The 23,445-nt window shown below is 39.4% G+C and overlaps 1 protein-coding gene and 1 non-coding gene across 6 annotated transcripts in view; one reads left to right on the top strand and one right to left on the bottom strand.

Moving 5' to 3' along the window:
• Positions 1-23,445, bottom strand: part of JAK2 (Janus kinase 2) — a 118,642-nt gene extending 95,197 nt beyond the window's left edge. The window contains exons 1-2 of one of the 5 annotated variants that reach the window (XM_045043877.1): positions 23,413-23,443; positions 22,839-22,918 (exon numbers count right to left, since the gene is read on the bottom strand). The gene's annotated coding sequence lies outside the window, so the exon portion shown is untranslated. Of the gene's footprint in view, positions 1-22,793; positions 22,919-23,233; positions 23,260-23,412 lie in introns of those variants that run through there. The other 4 variants (XM_045043879.1, XM_023243278.2, XM_019815714.3 and 1 more) reach the window with 4 other exon arrangements.
• Positions 6,653-6,759, top strand: LOC111557708. The gene has a single exon (XR_002737936.1). It is a non-coding gene; the product is annotated as a U6 spliceosomal RNA (small nuclear RNA).

Below are 23,445 nucleotides of genomic sequence, written 5' to 3' on the forward strand. Positions count from 1 at the left end.
TATATTTCCTTTAAGTGTATGTTGGTTTCCATTATTCGCTATTAATTATAAAGAATTAAAAGTAGAAAAAAATCACTTAAAACTTAAAACCAATGTTCACAGAATGAAGACGATTTTGGAAAGTATACCACAGTAATCTATACCTGTCATAGAAATTTTCTGGTGATACAGTAAAATATAAAATTCTACTTTATGAATCCTTAATAAAAGAAGATAAAATGTCATTATACTGCACTTACTCATATATTTCCCTTCTCTTTACAAAGGTATTTTAGGAGTAATTCAGCCAAAATGTAGATAAAACAGGTATGTATTAGATTTGTTAACTTAAGAGAAATTCTGGAATTTTTAAACTTGCTCGCTCATGTCAAATTTTCTAGTGTAAATGTATTCCATCACTCTTCTGTTTACATATTATTGTATCACCTGACTTTATCGCAACTTACTTAATACTCATTTACACATTCAACGTTTTCCAAAAGAAAGAGACAATCCTTTGCCTTAAATAAAAGCTCTTCATCTGAAGGGAAAGGAAATAATGTGGACAGATATAAAACAATACATAAAGTGTTGCAGGAACTGTAATATTCGAATACACAGGGGGAAAAGGACAGGACTGTGTACCACATAGGTTTACCACATAAACCTACCTTAATTACCAACTGGACATTCAGAGAAAGGGAGGAATCAACCTGAATTTGAGATTTCCAACTAAGCAACTAGGTATAAAAAAAGTAATGCTACGCACCAAGATAGATAACAAAAATAAGTTTGAAAGGAAATAGGATTTTTTTTTATTTTATTTTTGAGAGAAAAAGAGAGAGAGAACGAACGTGTGAGCACACAAGCAGGGGGCGGCAGAGAAAGAGAGGGAGACACAGAATCCAAAGCAGGCTCCAGGCTCTGAGCTGTCAGTGCAGAGCTTGACGCGGGACTGCAACCCACGAACCATGAGATCATGCCCTGAGCTGAAGTTAGACATTCAACTGACTGAGCCACCCAGGCACCCCAGGAAAGTGGATTTTAGATATCTGGAATATGAAGCACCTATAAGACAATTAAAAGGAAGATTCGCAGTAATCAGCTTCATATATGAGGAATTAAGAATAATTTCTTGGTTTGGGGTTTGGGAGGCTGGGTGTCCAGTCTTAGAATTCACAGAGTAGGACATATGGAAGAAAAATAGCTGTGGAGGAATGATGAATTCAGTTTGGCACATAATGAATCTCAGTTACCAATAAGACACCCAGACTGAGATATCACATAGGCAGCTAGATTTCCAAAGGCTAAGAAAAACATTATGTGCTTTTGTGAGAGATTCCAAAGTCATTAAGCATAAAGTATACATGATGCCCAGATGTAAGATATATAAGATAAAAAGAGGGTTGGATATCAAATTCTTAAACCCAAACATTTAGGAATTATTTATAACTGTCAGAAATGGGAGAACATAAAGAGGAATGTAGCAGATTCTTGAAACAGTCGAGAAGTAGGAGAAAAGCTGGAAGTGTTCACTTTGTGCCATTTGTATACTTCTGATTATTGTGCTTTTCTGTATAAATTTTAATAAAAATAGAGTTCCTTTTAAAAAAAGAAAGAAAGGGGCGCCTGGGTGGCGCAGTCGGTTAAGCGTCCGACTTCAGCCAGGTCACGATCTCGCGGTCCGGGAGTTCGAGCCCCGCGTCAGGCTCTGGGCTGATGGCTCAGAGCCTGGAGCCTGTTTCCGACTCTGTGTCTCCCTCTCTCTCTGCCCCTCCCCCGTTCATGCTCTGTCTCTCTCTGTCCCAAAAATAAATAAACGTTGAAGAAAGAAAGAAAGAAAGAAAGAAAGAAAGAAAGAAAGAAAGAAAGAAAGAAAGAAAGAAAGAAAAAAAGAGTATCACAAGACAAATTATCAAATATTGTGAAGAGGTTAAATAAGCTAGAAGAAAGGGAAAAAATCCACTGAATTTAGCAATTAAGAAATTAGCAAAAGACTACCATAGATAAAGGATGGGAAGGGTAAAGACCCCTCCCACAAAGCCTTTTCCTTTCATTCTATACTATTATTTTGAATCTTCTAATCTCATGCATGGTGTTCAACTTAGAATTCTTACCCAGCAGAATAAAGTAATTTTCAAACGTCCGAATATTCAAAGTTTACCTCAAAGGCAGCATTTCAGAAGCTACTTTCTTAAGACATACCAACCAAACCAAAGGAGTAAATCAAAAAGATGACAACAGGTCCAGAAAATAGATCCAACCCTGGAAAGAAGTAGTTAAGTCACATGATGACAGACAGCTGGGCAGCAGGCCTGACGCACACTCAGCCCAGCGAGAGGACTCTGGAAGGAAGACTTCAGAAAAAAGTGGTATCAGACTGCTTGCCATGAAGCACTTAAAAACAAACAATACAAAACAACACAACACAACACACCCACAGAGGATATAATAAAGGAAAATAACAGGGGAAAAAAAGGGAAAAAAAGGTAATTCCAATGGAAGAAAACTTGACAAGAATGGGAATGAAATTACAGTATGCTCCTGGCTCAACAACAAATAATCCTCAATATAACACTGTTACTGTTTTGCAAATTTGGAATCGCCTACAAAGAACTAAAGTGCCCATTAACGTTACTAGACTCAATGTAAATGTTCATTTTGACATAAAAATACAAATGCTTAACGCTGAGAAGTGAAAGCAAGAGGTAGCTAAAGAGAATCTTGGTAAAGGTACATTAATCCTAGAAAGTAAGAAATCAACAAATATTGTCTACGGTTTCTGGAACAAGAAATAAAGTTATACTACCTTAAGTTACAAAGACATCAAATACAGTGAAATGAATAAATATGAGGAGAAGGGGAAGGAAACAGTGGTATAGGTGAAACAGACTGAACTACAAAAAGTTAACAGTCAAAGCTAACTTTCTCTGGGAGAAAAGGACTGAAGTCAGAAGAATAAAACTTCTCATTGTAACTGTTTTTGCATTTTAAGCTCTTCTGTGTGATCTGATTTTTAAACCAATGTATATGAAATATCTGGGGAACAAATTAAGAGAATAATTAGGAAATAAGGAAATCAAGGTGGCATGGCTATTTTTAAGAGTGAAGAGCTGGGGCCCTTGGGTGGTTCAGTCGGTTGAGCGTCCGACTTCGGCTCAGGTCATGATCTCGCGGTGAGTTCGAGCCCCACATTGGGCTCTGTGCTGACAGCTCAGAGCCTGGAGCCTGTTTCAGATTCTGTGTCTCCTCCTCTCTCTGCCCCTCCCCTCTCATGTTCTGTCTCTCTGTCTCTCAATAATAAATAAATGTTAAAAAAAAAAAAGAGTGAAGAGCAGAAAAGAGAAAGGGTAGCTGTTAATGGTCAAAGAGCAGAAGAGAACAAATCATAATCATAATCATAATCAGCTAAAGCATAATTCTTAAGCTACCAGAGGGGGCAAACAGTGATAATACCAAAGTAAGAAAGGGAAAACAAAGAAGCAAGGTGTTAGCCCTAGGATGGACAGGGACAGGATCAAGAGCACAGGTATGCAATATAAAAGACCTAAAAATACCGGAGAATATGAGCAGAGATTGGTAACATTAACAGTTTACCAATCTGAGATAATAATAAGGTTTAATTCAAATGACGACATGAGAATGCAGTACTGCTATAAAATGTGGATGACACTGCAGAGTCAAATATATACTAAGAAACCTTAACATGTCTTTAGGTGAGTTCTTCACCTGGATAATAATATAACCTCATGAAAATGTCAGAAAAAGGAGTATAAAGGAAAACCAAGTTAGATGTCAAAAATTCTCAATAACACAGGAATAGGCAAGAAAAGAGCAGCAAAGGATAACAGGAGGGACTGAGGATATAAGCTGTATCATATTAATCTCAAAGGATAAGATTTTTGTTTTTTGTATCAGGATAATAAAGAGCTATGGAAGTAGCAATGTAAATACTTCCTCTAGACCCTAGGGTAGATGTGATGTAATACCTTTAGGAAAGACAACATTCAATGAAGGTAAAGAATGGAAGGAAACATGCTATAGAAAACCCAATTTACAAGGGAAAGGGAAATTTGGAAGGATCCTATAAAAAGGACTGGAAGGCAGTCAACTGAAAAAGTAGAATTAATAAAACAAGAACATGTAAGAAAGTATTTTCTGGCAGTATGAAAATTTTGAATACAATCAAGTCTATAAAATACGAATTTATAGGAAATGCAGAGAACAGAGGACCACAGTACACTATACCATGAAAAGGTTATCAGCAAAATCTACATTGTGGGAAATTATAACTAGTGGAGTTAAAAATAAAGAAGAGAAGAGATGTAGGAAAAATATAGATTGAGACTATAAAGTCACAATGTGTGGACCTTATTTGGATCCTAGTTTAAAAAAATACCCAGTGCCATTTGAAAAAGCCATTTATGACATATCAGACAATCAGAAATTTGGTTGCTTGCTGAATATATAAAGATATTAAGGAATTGTAATTTTTTATATGTAAAGCTTTTTTAATTTATTTTTGAGAGAGAGAGAGAGAATGTGTGTGTGAGAGAGAGACAGAGAGAGAGGGCAGGGCACTGGCAGAGAGGGAGACAGAGGATCCAAGCTAGCTCTGCAGTGTCATTGCAGAGTCTAGTGCGGGGCTCGAACTCATGAACTGTAATATCACGACCTGAGCCAAAGTCGGAATGCTTAACCGACTGAGGCACCCAGATGCCCCAGGTACTGTAATTTTTTAATTTAAAAAAGCGTTCTTATATTGTAGAGGTGAACACTGAAATAATGGAAGAAATGATATGGTGTCTACAATGTGCTTTAAAATAACACCATAACAGAGAAAGCAGATGGCACAGAAATGGCTCAGGTAATAGGGCTATTGAAGCTGAGTGATTAGTATGTAAGAGTTCATTTCACCATTATGTCTACTTTTGTATGTTCAAAATTCTCCCTAAGAAAAAAGCTTTTTTTAAAGGATGTTTGCTGTCTTTCACCTAGCATTTCTTTTTTTTTATAATTTTATTTTGTTTTTTTAATATACATCCAAATTAGGTAGCATATAGTGCAACAATGATTTCAGGAGTAGATTCCTTAGTGCCCCTTACCCACTTAGCTCATCCCCCCTCCCACAAACCCTCCCATAACCCTCAGTTTGTTCTCCATATTTATGAATCTCTTCTGTTTTGTCCCCCTCCCTGTTTTTATATTATTTTTGTTTCCCTTCCCTTAGGTTCATCTGTTTTGTCTCTTATAGTCCTCATATGAGTGAAGTCATATATTTGTCTTTCTCTAATTTCACTTAGCATAATAACCTCTAGTTCCATTCACATAGTTGCAAATCTAGCATTTCTTAATAAGAGTGTTTTCAGGTTATTCAATCAGAAAGTTTCAGGAAATGAAATCCCAGATTTTGTTTTGTATTTTACAATTCATCTCTCATGTACACTTGAAAGCAAAAGTTGCTCATAAAATTTATTACAGATTTTTTTCTTTTAAAGATTCTGATCTCGGGGCGCCTGCGTGGCTCAGTCGGTTGGGCAGCCGACTTCGGCTCAGGTCATGATCTCACGGTCCATGAGTTCAAGCCCCGCGTCGGGCTCTGTGCTGACAGCTCAGAGTCTGGAGCCTGTTTGAGATTCTGTGTCTCCCTCTCTCTAACCCTCCCCCGTTCATGCTCTGTCTCTCTCTGTCTCAAAAATAAATAAACATTAAAAAAAAAAAAAAGATTCTGATCTCTAAATATAGTACAAGTAGTATTAGGTACTGACAGGTTTTTAAAAATGAAAAACTTAAAAAAGAAACATGTGAAACTGAAATTTTAGCTGAGAGTAAGATGACAGAGGGTGTTTGATTCCTCCTTGCCTGTTTTGTAGAAGAAGTATGCTAAATAACTCTGTGCTTTTTCATAAAGTGAATATTTAAGTATTTATGTCAAAAATTTTTAAGTTAGCCATTAAAAGAAAAGACTTATAAGATCTTTAAATCTATAAGAAGGCAGAAAAGAAGGAAAAAAGTAAAGAAAATTAAAAGCAAAATAAGACAACAAAAAATTTTTAAGTCCAGATGTCAACAAGTACAATAAATGTAGATTAGCCAATTAAAACCACTTTCTAGAAGACAAAGAACATCAGACTGGATTTTCTCTTTTTAATCAAGGTATACAGTGCTTAGAAGAGACACAAAACCATACAGAAAAGTTAACCAAAAAAAGGACATTTTTATCAAACTGACAGGTGCCAAATGGTACTAACCCTTGTTGATCAGAAGCCAAACTACAAACTAAAGGTAACTACAAAATATAAATCAATAAACAAAAGAAACCCTAATGAAAAAAAGAACGAAAGACATGAATAGACCAATAAACATAGGAGAAGATGGTAGATCTCACTTGTAATTAAGTAAATGCAAATTAAGGTAGGATATCGAATTATACCCATCCGGTTGCCAAATTAAGGAGTCCAAAGATACCAAGTGTGAAGGAGAAGATACAGAGCAGAAGGACCCTTCAAACACCTGGTTTTAGAGAGCAATTGGGCTACATTTAATTAATCTGAAGATATAACTATTCTACAAACCAGAAATTCCATTCCTAGTTATAACCCTAGAGAAATGAATGTAGTACTGCATCATGTTCATAGTAGCATTATTTATAAGAACAAAAAAACCACAAATAGTGCTTCCCTTTGACAGCACAGATACTAAAATTAGAACACTACAGAGAAGATTAGCATGGCCCTGTGCAAGCATGACATACAAATCTGTGAAGCACTCCATATTTTGGGGAAAAGAAGAGAGAGAGAGAGACAAACCAAGAAACAGACTCGTAACTATAGAGAACACACTGATTATTCCCAGAGGGGTAGGTGGGTGGGGAGATGGGTGAAATAGGTGAAGGGGATTGAGAATATACTTAACATGATGAGCACTGAGTAAGGGATAGAATTGTTGAATCACTATATTGTACATCTGAAACCAATATAACATTGCATGTTAACTATACTAGAATTAAAATGAAACTTAATAAAATAAAATAATAAAATAAAACAATCTAAATGTTCATCAGTAGAAAAAAAAACAGTATATAAATTGGAGAATCTTCATAATGAGAATATTATACATCAATTTTAATGAATGAACTAGAGCTATATATATGAACACACAGATACATGAATGTCATAAAGATAAGTGAGGTTTAAAAAGCAATTGTAGGGGCGCCTGGGTGGCGCAGTCGGTTAAGCGTCCGACTTCAGCCAGGTCACGATCTCGCGGTCCGGGAGTTCGAGCCCCGCGTCGGGCTCTGGGCTGATGGCTCGGAGCCTGGAGCCTGTTTCCGATTCTGTGTCTCCCTCTCTCTCTGCCCCTCCCCCGTTCATGCTCTGTCTCTCTCTGTCCCAAAAATAAATAAAAAACGTTGAAAAAAAAAATTTTAAAAAGCAAGTTGTAGATTGATATTTATGTGTGATGCAATCTGTTTAAACCCACAGTTTAATACTACTATATTCTTTATTTATATATTCATAAATTATATTTAATATATAAATGTTATTTATTTATATATTTATAAATTAGTTATATATTTCTATTTATTACTATATCTTTTATAAATTACATTTATAAATATTTATATTTATATGATATAGATATTTATAAATTATATTTATATATTTATAGGTATTACTATATATGAAATATATACTTAGTATATACATATATATAAAATAAAAGTTTAAAATAGGCATGAAAATGATACTAACTTCAGGCTAGTGGTTAGTTACCTCTAGCGAGGTAAACAGGGGAGAGACAGGAGTAGCAATAGGTAGATGGGCTTCGACTGTATCTATAATGTTTATTTCTTAAAGAAAATAAGATCCAAAGCAAAAAGTAACAAAATATTGTTAAAAGTGGATGGCAAATACAGACAATTTTATTTTCCTAATTTCCTATATGTTAAGAATATTTAAAAAAATATTTTTAAATACTGAAATGAAAACAAAGAGGAAGAATATAGCCTTTGGTTTGGGACGCAAGTTTGAAATGGAACTGGGTTTGAATTCTGTCCCGTGTGATGTTACTCTGAAGTCAGTTTAATCTTTCTGCACTCAGTTTCCCTCATTTCTTAAAACAAAGAATAATAATAATGGCTATGACTTCTGAGGATTGTTGTAATGATTAAACGCAATAATCCACCTGAACTAACCTCATCCAGAGACTAACACTTCCCTTCTCTTCACACTTTATTAGACAATGCTAGAGCTTTTCTTTTCCTTTTTTTCTTTTTTTTTTTAACATTTATTTATTATTGAGAGACAGAGAGACACAGAGCGTGAGCAGGGGAGGGGCAGAGAGAGGAGGAGACACAGAATCGGAAGCAGGCTCCAGGATCCAAGCTGTCAGCACAGAGCCCGACGCGGGGCTCGAACTCACAAACTGTGAGATCATGACCCGAGCCGAAGTTGGTCACCCAACAAACTGAGCCACCCAGGCGCCCCTAGCTTTTCTTTTTCTTTTCCTTTGTTTTCTTTTTTTCTCTTTTCCTTTTTTTCCCTTTCCAATAATATAGGCAGCGAGGATGAAAAAAGTATGGCAATTCATATATGTTGAAAAATAAAACTGCTGAAAAATGAAACTTCTCATTGAAGTTTGGTCACACTATCCCCTAAGAGATGATGTCTTAGTTTAAATATTCCTGGAAGCAAAACCTCATACAGGATTCAAAAGTAAATTAGTTCTGAAATTCAGGAAACTACGACAGAGAAACAGAGAAGTGGTATAAGAAAGGGAAGGCAGCCTATAAACTGCACTTTCAAACCAGCTACCAGAGTGAGCCTAATCCCTCAGAAAGGCTCTAGAAAACAGTATAAAAAGCATAATATCTCAGAATTATCCCATCCCAGGGATGAGCTGTAGTGTTTGTACAATAGCAACCCCTGAAGAGTTAAGTGGCCGAGGGCTACACACAGGAGTGTTAATTTCACAGCGCTTCCGGCCTGGCCGCCAGAGCTTTGGAAGTATGGCTTCCTACATTTTCAAGAAGAGTCAGCTGGTCGGAGATGCAAACACTAACTCAAGCACACTGAAGCTCCCAGGGGATAAAGGTGGATCACTGACAGCACCAACTACAGCCATGCTATAGAATGATGCTATTATTAAAGAGAACAAAAGGAGAAAAGGAGACAATGTGGTCTAGGCTCTACTGACTAATTGGTCCAGAACTTGTTCTTCCCTCAACTTCTGCTTGAAAAGAGTAACACTAATTTTGATTACATTAATTACATGTAAACTGATTTAATTTTGTATGTTCTTTAGAGACTGACCATTCTTCTTTGGTCAAAAATGGAATGTCCAGGTAACATGACATAAGAAAAATGAATTCTAGATATAAAATTATTCAAAATATAGGAAAATTAATTTAGGAAAAAAGCTTTAACAGAGATTGCTTTTTAAGTATTTTTATCTCATATTCACACCATCTAATCCATCATGCTGCTCATTTTGTTTGAATATAAACATTACATTAAAAATGTTATAAAGTCAGAAGTGGTAGACACTATCACAGTAAGCACACCTAGTATGAAACCATGAGTTCAAGCCCCATGTCGGGCTCTGTGCTGACAGCTCAGAGCCTGGAGCCTGCTTCAGATTCTGTGTCTCCCTCTCTCTCTCTGTACCTCCCCCCTCACACTCTGTCTCTCTCTCTGTCTCAAAAATAAATAAACATTAAAAAAAAATTTTTTTAAACGTAATAGTACAAAAGGACTAATGAAGACGTGTCTGGGATAACACAAGAATCTGACTTATTAGATAAGACGTGTGTATCTCCTAAAAATGCAGATCCTATTAAATTCTGTGTGAATGTATTTGATAGGCATTTAAAAGTTCTTACGATTAAGGATGGGATTTTTTTTTTTTTTTTTTTTTTTTTTTTTTTTTTTGCATAGCTTGTAATTCAAACTATCCGCTAGAAACAGTATATGGGCAAAAAAAAGAGAAGTTAGTCCTTATTTTTAATTGAATTCTCCTTATTATTGGTGAAGATAGCTAGGTATATTTGTTGTCCATGTGTATTTCTTTATGAATTGTGTCTGGTTTTTTCCTATTTTTCCTTTGTTGTATTTGTCATTTTTATAATTTATCAAAGTTCTTAACATATTTGTCAGAAAAGTAATAAGAAGAAATTTACCCATCGTATATTAAAATTTACTATAGGGGTGCCTGGGTGGCTGAGTCGGTTAAACATCTGACTCTTGATTTTGGCTTAGGTCATGATCTCATGGTCATGAGAATGAGCCCCGCATCAGGTTCATATGCAAATTTGCATATGCAAGTTTAATACAGATAAACCATATTGTTAGTTTTTAACAATTTAAATCCAAAAATAGATTAATAAGAACAGACTCAAAGTTAACAAATACCCATTCATCAAGTACAAAAAATAACACCTCACAATAAAGCCAAAAGAGTAAAATAAAAACAGAAAACCAAGGTTAAATCCAAGTGTAAAATAAGAATAAAGAAAGAAATTGAATAGAATAATCAACTTAAATAATATGCACAAAGATCTGCTTATATCCCTAAGCTGTTGACTTACTCATTTTATTTTCAAACACTGGGATACCTTCCATATGCTAAACATTGTACAGAACTTCAAAATAAAGAAACTGATAGAACTATTCCCTGACCTAGAAATCACAGTAGTTTCACAGAGGCCACTGTCGGAACAAAACAAAGGCTGGAAACAGACTGAACTATATACATAATTTAAAATATTAGTATTTCCCATAGCAAAGATAGATTATTTGAGGCCAGTGTTAGAACAATCATCTGAGGGAAAAAAGTTGGATCCCATTTTATACCTTGCACTAACACAAATTCCAGATGGATCAAGAAAGCATGGGGAAGTTTCAAAATATAATTTCAGAGTAGAGAAGAGATCTAAGTATAATTTTTTAAAAAGATAATAAAAGCAATGACTAACAGAAAGAATAGCATAAAAACCAAAAATGGGGGTACCTGGGTGGCTCAGTCAGTCAATTAAGCATCCAACTTTGGCTCAGGTCATGATCTCACAGTTCGTGAGTTCAGGCCCCACATTGGGCCCACTGCTGTCAGCACAGAGCCCATTTCAGATCCTGTTTCTTTCCCTATCTCTCTCTCTCTCTGCCCCTCCCCCGTTTGTGCTCTCTCAAAAATAAATAAAACATTAAAAAATAAATAAAAAAATAGAATTTATTTTAATAAATTGATGCTGCATATATTGCTCCATTTCTCAGAAAAACTCCAAAGATATCAGGGACAGATCAAATATGGCACACCAACAAAAAAACTGCACAGCATAACTACCTAAGATAGGCAAGGCTAACAGCTACTGTCCAACCTTCAGCACACAGCAACTCTGTTCCCAAGACTGTACTAGACCCATCAAGAAAAGCAGTGAACAGCAACATCATAGACATAGCATCATAGATTCCTGTGCCAATCCCTGTTTTATTTTATTTTATATTTTTGAGAGAGAGCACCAGCACAAGCAGGGAGAAGGCCAGAGGGAAAGAGAGAGAATCTTAAGCAGGCTCCACGCTCAGCACAGAGTCCAACACAGGACTCAATCCCACGACTCTGGGATCATGACCTAAGCTGAAATCAAGAGTCAACCAACTGAGCCACCCAGGTATGTCCAAACCCTGTTTTAAATCAGTGATTCTCAGTCTTGTCCTCAAACTAACACCATAGGCATCACCTGGGAAGTTGTTAAAAATACAAATTCTTAGGTCTCATTTTAGAACTGCTGAGACAGAAACTCTGAGGGTGGTACCCAGCAATGCATGTTTCAATCAGCCCTCTAGGTAATTATGATAAAACCACCAGGTTAGGGAACAATTCTAGTACAGCCAAAGAACAGATGAGGACCCTTCTTGTATTCACATATTTAAAGGGCACTGAGGAGACTTAATGAAAGCAAAAAAGCCTTAACAAGGCTGTCCACAAGGGTTTAAAGGCAAGTAAGGAAAATGCTATTGAAAACTCAATAAAAGGATACCCTTGTTATATAGTAAAGTGTGGCAAAACTAGCACCTACAGTAACATGGGAAATGTAAAATATACTTAATGAGTTAAGGAAATTCTAGGTAGAATGTTGAAGAAGCAGCTGGCTTCTTCTAGCTGCCTTTATAATTGAGAGATTAGAGAGGTAAACTAAAGAACGAGCCACTTTTTGAGTGCAATTTCAAGGAAGGGTTCAGAACATCCTTCCCAGACAGCAGACTATTCTTAAAGTAAGAAAGGGCTTCCCGACAAAGATAACCTACAGTGGGACTATAAGATCCACAGTTAAAACCTCAGAAAGATCTGGGGCACCTGGGTGGCTCAGTCGGTTGGGCGTCCGACTTTGGCTTAGGTCATGATCTCACGGTGCATGGGTTTGAGCCCCAAGTCAGGCTCTGTGCTGACAGCTCAGAGCCTGGAGCCTGCTTTGAGTTCTGTGTCTCCTTCTCTCTCTGCCCTTCCCTACTCACGCTCTGTCTCTGTGTCTCTCAAAAATAAATAAACATTGAAAAAAAAAAAAAAAACTTAGGAAGATCTAAGCAGCAAATTGATCCTTTCAGACAAAAAATTTTCTAAGGATCATTTAAGGGAATTGTTCCACAGCAGCCTCACAGTTAGCCGAAGATAAGAAAAACCTCCTCTTAAAAAAGATTTGTAGGTATGGCTTTGTCTGACGGAGCAGATTATGAACTAATACACAGGAAGTCCGTGAATTTTTTTTTTTAATTATTTTATTTATTTATTTTTTATTTTATTATTGTTTATTTATTTCTGAGAGACAGAGACAGAGCATGAGTGGGTTAGGGGCAGAGAGAGAGGGAGACACAGAATCCAAAGCAGGCTCCAGGCTCCTGAGCTGTCAGCACAGAGCCCGAAGCAGAGCTCGAACTTACAAACAGTGAGATCATGACCTGAGCCTAAGTCAGACGCCAAACCAACTAAGCCACCCACGCGCCCCTCCATGAACTTTTTTTTTTTTTTAATTTTTTTTTTCAACATTTATTTATTTTTGGGACAGAGAGAGACACAGCATGAACGGGGGAGGGGCAGAGAGAGAGGGAGACACAGATACAGAAACAGGCTCCAGGCTCTGAGCCATCAGCCCAGAGCCCGACGCGGGGCTCGAACTCACGGACCGCGAGATCGTGACCTGGCTGAAGTCGGACGCTTAACCGACTGCGCCACCCAGGCGCCCCTCCATGAACTTTTTAAAGGAGCTACATCAGCTTAGAATGAAAGGGGCAGTAACTATATAAAATAAAAGGTGGCTTTTGGACCCTGAAGGACTACAGGCAGGAAGCAAGCTCAGATGGTTACTAAGTTGCAAAGACAGATCAGTTCTTTTGGTGAAACAGAATGATTCAGAAGTGAAATCAATGACCAAAAGAAGCAGTCATGGCCCACAAAGAACAACCTCCAGACAGCAGGATTGCACCCTAGTCCAGAAACTGCCAACGTGTTCCCAGCCAGGTTTCAGAAATGCTATATACTACCATGTGTCTCCTTTGTCCCTCTTTTTGAGCAGGAATGTCCACTGCAATTAACACGTGCCTTTCCCGTCTTGTAGGTTAATTATGTGGAGGCATATAACCTACAACTTGTCTCTTCAGAGGTCTTTTGGTTAAAGAGCAATCACTGTCAAGAAACCATATCCGAGGTTCCCAAGGAACCTCAACAGCATCTGGACCTGACTTAGAAGATGAGACACTAAATTTTGAGCGGATGTCCTGGTAGGAGTGAATTAGAGGTCTCTTAGAAGGGGGTTGGTGTATTTTTCATGTATTTTGGATGTGGGAGGCACATGAAGTGCAGCAAAAAAAAGGCAAACTATGTCCAGAGATAGCCATAACAATCTCTCTCATCCTGCATGTTTTCTTTCACATGTGACCTTGCCACTCTCCAATTAACAAGTGGAGTTTAATATCTGTCCACACTGTGTTCACTGAAACGTTCGCTTTTAAATCTCACCTCACCATGTAAGAAAGCCAACTACATGGAGACTCCCGTGTTGTAAGAAAGTCCAGCCCGCATGAACATGCTCCAGTTAAGAGCCCCAGCTGAGATCTCACTCAACAGCCAGCATCAACTACCAGTCTTGTAAGTGAAGATACCTCTAGATGATTCTAGTCCCCCACCTTCAAGATACCCTTGGCCAGCAAGTCTTCCCAACTGAGGTTCTAGACATTGTGGAACAAAAACAAGGCATTCTTACATTAACAACTCAGGCAACAACAGGTGTTGGCAAGGATGTGGAGAAAGAGGATCTTTCTTGCACTGCTGGTGGGAATGCAAGCTGGTACAGCCACTCTGGCAAAAAGTATGGAGGTTCCCCAAAAAACTAAAAATAGTTTTAGTTTGACCCAGCAATTGCACTACGAGGTATTTACCCAAGGGATACATGTATGCCGTTTTGAAAGGACACATGCACTCCCATGTTTATAGCAGCACTATCAACAATAGCCAAAGTATGGAAAGAGCCAATGGATGAATGGATAAAGAAGATGTGGTATATAAATATACAATGGAGTATTACTTGGCAATCAAAAAGAATGAAATCTTGCCATTTGCAACTACACGGATGGAACTAGAGGGTATAATGTTAAGTGAAATTAGTCAATCGGAGAAAAGACAAGTATCATATGACTTCACTCATATGAGGACTTTAAGACACAGAACAGATGAACATAAAGGAAGGGAAGCAAAAATAATATAAAAAAAGGGAGGGGGGACAAAACATAAGGGACTCTTAAGCATGGAGAACAGAGGGTTACTGGAGGACTTGTGGGAGGGGGTATGGGCTAAATGAGTAAGCGGCATTAAGGAATCTACTCCTGAAATCATTGTTGCACTATATCCTAACTAATTTGTATGAAAATTTAAAAAATAAAATTAAAAATAAAATAAAATAAAATAAAATAAAATAAAATAAAATAAAATAAAATAAAATAAACCAAGGCATTCTTGGTGTATCCTATGTGAATTACTGACCAGTAAGATCTGTGAGCCTAATAAAGTGCTGCTTTACATCACTACGCTTTGAGGTGGTTATATCACACAGCAATAGCATCTGGAAATGAGCCAGTAGACGGGAAAATTAATAATGCAGGAAAAAGAGGGAGAAATACAATAGTAAAGTCCTTGAAGGTAAAAGGAGATGGGTTTCTATACCCAAGCACGAGAAGCTTAAGATGGGATACTGAGTTCATTCATTGTAAATTTTTTTTAATGTTTATTTATTTTTGAGAGAGAGAGAGAGAGAGAGAGAGAGAGAGAGACCAAGCACGAGTGGGGGAGGGGCAGAGAAAGAGGAAGACACAGAATCTCAAGCAGGCTCCAAGCTCTGAGCTGTCAGCGCAGAGCCTGAAGCGGGGCTTGAACCCACGAACAGTGAGATCACGACCTGAGCTAAAGTTGGACATTTAGCCAACAGAGCCATCCAGGCGTCCCTGAGTTCATTCGTTGTAAAGGAGAAAAGGGCAGAGTTTAGGCACAGATACAGGATGACAAGAGGTGTCACTGATGGTAGATTACGTTATTGAGAAATATGGAGATAAATACCAAAAGACACTGTTAAGAGATTTGAAAGTGGTTTACTGGGAAACAGGAATCAGAGATGGGGGAGGAGCAAGACGTTGCTGATTTTTGTTATAAACCATAGTACACAGTTTACCATGTTTATTCGTGTTTCTAAAGTAAACAAAGTTATTTTAAAAAGATTTATTATAGGGGTGCCTGGTTGAGCATCCGACTTCGGCTCAGGTCATGATCTCATGGTTCGTGAGTTCGAATCCTGCATCAGGCTCTGTGCTGATGGCTCAGAGCCTGGAGCCTGCTTTGGATTCTGTGTGTCCCTCTCTCTCTGCCCCTCCCCCACTCGCACTCTGTCTCTCTCTTTCGAAAATAAACATTAAAAAAACTTTTTTTAAGATTTATTTTATTCCCTCATTTTCCAAATGAGGAAAAAAACTAAGGCTCAATGATCACGTGACTGGCTCAAATTCACGCACTAGGTTGACAGCAGTTAGTCCCCGATGCCCTTATTTCCAAAACAGGGCACTTCTTCACATCACACTGCCTTTTATATTACAAAATATTACCTAGTGACAATTAATTTTGTAATCAGAATTTATTAAAGTCATTTAGTAAGCAGTAATGAATACACTATTCCCAAGGACTGACAGCAAAAAAGCAGGCCAAAATATGTCCTTGGGAAATCAAAATAAGCATTCAAGCAAAACTAACCATCCAGGGACTATCTGAACCTAGTCCACCTTTGATAGCTATACCATATAGGCTTTAAAAACAGATAATGCTTCGTTTTGCCCTCTCCAGCTCTCCTAATCTAAATACTTTTAACCATGCTACATTCACTTCAATAAGTTATCTACAAGGATTTCTCTTCCTTTTTAGAAAGTAATGCCTTGGGGTGCTTGGGTGGCTCAGTCAGTTGGGCATCCAACTCTTGATTTCAGCTCAGGTCATATCCCAGAATTGTGGGATCAAGCCCTAAGTCAGGCTCTGCACTGAGTCTGCTCAATGATTCCCTCTCTCTCTCCCTCCACCCCTCTCCCCTACTCTCTCTCTCTCTCTCACTAAAAAAAAAAGGAAAGAAAGAAATTAATACCTTATCAGTTTATTTAGATTCTGCCAGTACAAATGCATCCAGAGATCACTTGTCTAACCTGCCAGGCTACTGAATGTCTAATAAGAACCAATGATGGGAATGCAAGCTGGTGCTGCCACTCTGGAAAACAGTATAGAGGTTCCCCAAAAAACTAAAAATAGAACTACCCTATGACCCAGCAATTGCACTACTAGGTATTTACCCAAGGGATACAGGTATGCTGTTTTGAAGGGACACGTGCACCCCCATGTTGATAGCAGCACTATCAATAATAGCCAAAGTATGGAAAGAGCCCAAATGTCCATTGATGGATGAATAGATAAAGAAGATGTGGTATATATATATATATAATGGAGTATTACTCGGCAATCAAAAAGATTGAAATCTTGCCATTTGCAACTACGTGGATGGAAGTGGAGGGTATTATGCTAAATGAAATTAGTCAGAGAAAGACAAATATCATATGACTTCACTCATATGAGGACTTTAAGAGACAAAACAGATGAACATAAGGGAAGGGAAACAAAAATAATATAAAAACAGGGAGGGGAACAAAACATAAGAGATTCATAAATATGGAGAACAAACTGAGGGTTACTGGAGGGGGCGTTGGAGGGCAGATGGGCTAAATGGGGAAGGGGCACTAAGGAATCTACTCCTGAAATCATCGTTGCACTATATGCTAACTAATTTGGATGTAAATTTAAAAAAATTAAATTAAAAAAAATGTTTAATTCAAAAAAAAAAAGAACCAATGAATGTTGGGGCACCTGGGTGGCTCAGTTGGTTGAGCATCCGACTTCAGGTCACGAACTCGTGATTCCCGAGTTCAAGCCCCATGTCCAGCTCTTGTGCTGAGAGCTCAGAGCCTGGAGCCTACTTCAGATTCTGTGTCTCCCTCTGTCCCTTTCTCCCTTTTTCTGTCTCTCTCTCTCTCTCTCTCTCTCTCTCTCTCTCTCTCTCTCTCTCTGTCCCTCTCCAGCTCACACTCTGTCTCTCTCTCTCAAAAATAAATAGACATTAAAAAAAAAAACTCTCTACTCACTCAAATAATAAGTACAGGGCTAATTCCCATAAGGAACAGCAGTACGTGTATAGTGTGATATAAAAGGACACAGATGAATGGCAATCACTGTCAAAAATACATCCCAGTCTTTATTATGCCTAAAATTCTCATCTTTAGTCCCAGTGATGAGATCTTTGTGTAGAAGTCTCCATTATTCACCCAACTGTCAAATCCAAAGGTCATCTCTTACACTAGAGAGAGCAAAATATTAACAGTAGCGATGTTTGCATGGGAAAACCATAAGTAATTTTCTTTTTCGGCTTTTCTAGATTTCATGTTAGAAAAAACATTAGTATACACTTCTAAGGCCTTTTTTCAGTTCTGATTCTCATTTCTTAGCAGTGATCAACAGTGATCCACATGATAATCATTCCCACCCTCTTAACCTACCCACCCACCTTCCTCTCAGACAGACTGCTTCTTTGTCTCTTTTGTCAATTCCTCTCCTTTCATCCCGTAGTTATGGGCAGTTCCCAAGCCTCAATTTCAGGTCCACTGCTCTTCTTTCTGAGCACTACAATTCCAGCCTGAAATTTCTCTACCAAGTTCCAGCCATCTAGCTGTCTATTTCACTTGACTATCTCACTGTTACCTCAAATTCAACATCTCCAAAATCTAAGTCCAGCTGTCTGTATCTCTTCAACCAGCTACTAATATTTTCATACCTATTTTTGTCAGGACGGCCATTTAAAAAATTCTAGTTCTTTCTCTATCACTAACTAGTTGAGTAATTTGGGACACATGTTTAAATCTCTCTGGGTCTCAGATTCCTAATGCACAAAATTCAGAGGCTAGCCCAGATGTTCTCAGACGTCCTGACATTCCAACACTCTTGAATTTCTTATGGCACTGAAGATCAAAACTTCAAAGTCATCTTTGATGAGTTGTCTTCCTCCCTACCCCCAAACCCCACCACATCCTCCTTTCTTATCCAGTCTATAATGAAGTCTTGTGTGACATCTCCCCAGTCCTATTTTCACTAAATCCAAACACTAGGCCTAGATTATCTTCCTCGCTCTATCACTTTTCTTTCCAATTCATACTATACCTAGCACTGTGCCAGTCTGTTTCAGCTAAGATACTTTTAGCAAGCTCTTTCTCAATCTAAACTTTTAAAGCTTCTCAGCTGCCTATGAGGCAAAGTATATTCTTCTCATCCTAGCACTCAAGGTATCTGTATTCTGCTTCCAATCTATATTATCAACCTCATTTCTTACTACCCTGCCACACAAACCTTCATTTCACTTAAGTTACTTTCCGTACTGTTCTCTGAAAATGTCATGCAGATTTTGCCTCTGTTTACCACCTATACAAGGTCTTTCCTCTTACACAAAATAAAATCCTGCCTAGTTTTGATTCTACTTCCTCTCTGAAGCCTTCCTTGCTCGCTTCAACTCTAAGTGGTCTCAAATATCTATAACTTTTATTACTTATTTCCCAGTTACATTTTAAGTTCTCAGTGAAAGGAAGCTATTTTATATCCTTCTGCATCTCTTTTGGACATAGCAAAGTACCTTTTATATCGTAGGTATTAACAGATATCTGTTTGGTAACTGACTAGAGTTCCTTTTTAATACATAGCATTTATTGAATGCTCCCCATCTGCTCAGCACTCTGTGTGTTCCTCAAAGCATACACAATCAACTTGAAAAGATATGGTTAACACTAGAGAAATAATCATCAAACAACCCAAGCATAATATATAATTAAACTATGAGAAGATTCTCTAGGACTAAAAAACAGTGGAAATATAGAAAGGAAAAAACTATATTTAGTGAGAAATAGTTTCAGAAATGAGGCAGAATTTTAACTGGGAGTACAGCCATAGTAACAGTACTAATAATAATAGTGGTGATAAATAATTATAATAATAAAAGCTAAAACTTAAGGTGCACTTAATGTGCTAGGCACTGGTCTTGAGGACTTCTCATGTATTAATTCACTTCTTTCTCACTACAACCCTATGGAAAAAGTACTAGAGTCATTCTCATTTTTTTCAGATGAGACTGAGACCTGGCTTAGTTATTTCATACGTAGTGAGTAATGCAAACAGATACAGAATTGGGCTTGGTGGAAGAAGGATAGAAAACATAAATGAAAGTTAAAAGATGAAATAGCATAACTATTATTAGAAAATGTGGAAAGCGGCTTGAAACACTACAGCAGAGAATGCCTTTTGAGGGTCCTTAGACCAAAAGACTGAATAAACAGGGCAGGGAGTAATGACAGAGTAGAGTGAAAGCCAGGAAGAGGAAGTTAAATTTAAGAGGTAGAAAGTGGGAAGCCACTGAAGATTTGGGGACAAAGAAATGCCACAATAAGGAGTATTAGTGACACTTCTATTGTGGATAAACAGAAGCTGGACTCTGAGAGGTTGCCATGGCTTTCAATATTGTAGGCTGAAGAAACAAGTCCTGGGATTCAGGTGGTAAAGTGAAGTAAGCAGAGATATAAGGGACAAAAGAAATATGAACAGGACATGTTGAATAGGTTAATACAAGAGGTAAATGAAAGATGAAAGCTTAAAGATGATGCCTAATTTAAAAGCCTATTATGACCAGGAGAGAAGGAAATTACAGAGGGGTATAAAATGATGATTTTTCATTTAGGGCATGGTGACTTTAAAAAGACTTTAAAAAGACAGTCAAGGGACGCCTGGGTGGTTCAGTTGGCTAAACGTCCGACTCTTGATTTCAGCTCAGGTCATGATCTCATGGTTTGTGAGATCGAGTCCCACATCAGGCTCTACTCTAAGAGCAGGTAGCCTGCTTGGGATTCTATCTCTCCCTCTCTCTCTGCCCCTCCCACACTTGTGCTCGCTCTCTCTCAAAATAAATAAAAAACATTAAAAAGAAGAAGAAGAAGAAGAAGAAGACGATGACAACACGACGACAAGTCAAAAACACGAGCCCAAGAACAGGACTGGAAAAACCAGGAAGTGACTAAAATGACAAATAAGCAACAGGATTAGTTTTAAAATGAAAACACTAGGAAGAAGCTATAAAGATATTAAATAGGAGAGGAAATATACTAAGCCATGATCAGCTGGTACCAGCAGGATATCAATAATTTTATCAATAACTGTATCAATACTTGTGGTGGGAAAGGGAAACAATTTGTGACCAACACTTAAAAATGCAGTTTTTCCATTTAAAAAGACTTTTGTGTATATCAGAAAAGCCAACCAAAAGCTAAGGCAAAGGTTCCCAAACTGTCCATTCAGGGAGTTCTTAGTAATATTTTCACAGCACCCCCGAGGCCAAGAGAAATACTTCAGGAGGCAGATTCAAACCTTTTAATGTCCTTACAACTTAGTGCTTGTTCAGCCTCGTACAACTTCTTGGAATCAAACTGGACAACATCACACTCTCATTTCCTCTGTCACACTGATTCTCATACAGTAGTTGCTTTTTATGAGAGCAACCTCCAAAGAAACTGCTTTGCAAAGACAGGACATTGTAGAAAGGACTGTGCCAATTTAATGACACTGTGAACTACCTCAAGCTAATAGCTCAAGCCTAAGTTCACTGGTGCTCCGGGGCACCTCAGCACACAGTTTGGGAAACTGGGAGCAAAGGCAAGGGGCCTCAAAAGACCGAAGGGGGGGGGGGGCGGGGGTGCGGAATGTGATGGGGGAGGAGCAGAAGAAAGTTCTTAGCACACTTAACCACAAGAGGGCAGCACAACAGTCGGGAAGGAGGCACAACGGTGGGGGCAGGGGGTGTCAAGAAGAGAGAAGAGTTAACCTTTCCATGAAAAGGCTTTAAGACCTGTTAACCAGTTCCAGATTTAAAAGTCCTTTATCTCCTTCTACTAAAGAGGAAGAAACACTGGTCCCTGGCAGACCCCCTCGCGCAGGGTCACTGTGTCCTTCTCTGAATCTCCTCTGTCCGCCCAGCCATGAGTAGCGGAGCCTTTAATAGTAGCCAAGCGATGTACTATTTTGCATGCATGATCTTACTGAATCGTCACAACAACCTTCTAAGAAAAGCGGGGCTCAAGGAGAGTTTAAATAATACAACTATAAAGTGGCAGGAACAACCAGGATTCAAACCCAGATCTGACACCGGGGCCAGCGCTCTTTTCCTATTCTGCCTCCAAAGCATCCCGCCTTTCAGCAACAGCCGGGGGAAGGAGACACAAGATATCACGTTTCCTTCCCATACCTGAGGCACCTGCCTCGAACCCGAGGAAACACCAGTATAGGAAACAAACTATTCTGCAACTGTCCCTAAAACGCGGGCCATTCAGCTGGAGCCAACGCAGGCATTCCCGCGTATCCAGTGACCAAGGGCTGCGGCTTTCCTCTCCAGGTAAACACGCCCACTATTAAGGCAAGTGCCGGGCACATCCAGTTTGCAGACATGTCGCACATGCAAGCTAGTGATTTTCACACTTGTGCTAAAAGGTGGGGGTGGGGGGGTGCGGAAAGGGAGTCCAAAGGTTGATTATTCATCTTCACATCTGCTGGGTGTCACACAAGACTATTTGCAGTAGCCCAACAACTCGCTTGCACACACTATTAAGAAACCAAAAGCAGTCGTCATCGCTCTTATTCCCACTTCTAATTTCCTTCTCCACATTTCCCCTCCCCTCTGTGACATATTCGGCCGCTCCTGGCCTTTCATTCAGAGAAAAGGAGTTTCTCCTGACAGATTAATCACCACCGGAAAGCAAACTGGGTGAATTCAACCGACGCACCAAACTTAGGCAGATAAAACCATCCAGGAAGCATTCAATGTGGTAGCAGAAACCCCAGCACAACAGCTAACGTGTTCTCCCAGTAGGTATCTCTGAGTACTTGAAAATGTCCCTCCTTGAAAGATTACCGAGCTCTGGCTGCTGGAGGAGAAAGGGTTAAGGCGCAAGGCTCCCTCCCCCCCCCCCCACACGTAAAGCCTCGTTGCTCTTCTAATTCGCAGGAAAAGAAGCAATGAATGTTTCTTAAAGGATCCAAGAGCAACACTAAACACCCCCCGAACTACCCTCCCCGACCCACATTCTAAGTCCAGCACTGCCATTTTCAGTGAGCCCTGCCTGTCTACACACGTTCCCACCCTTCCTACGCACGCAGTCCACACTCGCCTTCACCGCCGCCACGGAGCACAGCAGCCGGGATCTCAAACCCACCTTCGCGGGAAGGGCAGCGGGGACCTTTTTCTTCCGAAGAGCAACAGTTCACATCTTGTTCCCTCGCCTGCTTCTGAAACCTAAAAAAAGCAAGCAGCGGTTATTACCGCAGAAATCCTGGGGAAATAGATGCTCTTCCCTAGGCGGTTCGGACGTCTACAAAATTTTAAAGAGGTTTAAGAGGAGGGGGAAGGCGGCTACGAGGCACACATGGATGCAAACAACAGGAAAACACGCCGTTGCAGGCTTCCCCCACCCCTTCGAGAGGGAAGATTTTCTTGCCGAGAAGTTTACTGGGCCACTAGCAGGGGGGACCGCGGGCATCAGGAGGTGGGAGGGATGCGGACAGACGACTGCGGCCCCCCAGCCAGAGGCCACGCAGCAATCGCACGCACCAGCTGCACCGATCCCGCGGCGAGGACGCGCCCCCGGGGCCCGCAGGGGCCGCTCCGCCCCGGCGCCCGGCGCCCGCCGCCGGCGGAGATCCGCGGGGCCCCCGGAGTGGGCAGGGGTGCCGGGGTCCTCCAGGCTGGGCCCTCCCGGGCCCTCCCGCGCGGGGTCGGCTCCCACTCACATCCCTCGGCGGCGAGCCCCGGGCCTGGCCCCG

The sequence above is a fragment of the Felis catus genome, chromosome D4 (assembly GCF_018350175.1).
Source record: "Felis catus isolate Fca126 chromosome D4, F.catus_Fca126_mat1.0, whole genome shotgun sequence".
Classification (NCBI taxonomy): domain Eukaryota; kingdom Metazoa; phylum Chordata; class Mammalia; order Carnivora; family Felidae; genus Felis; species Felis catus.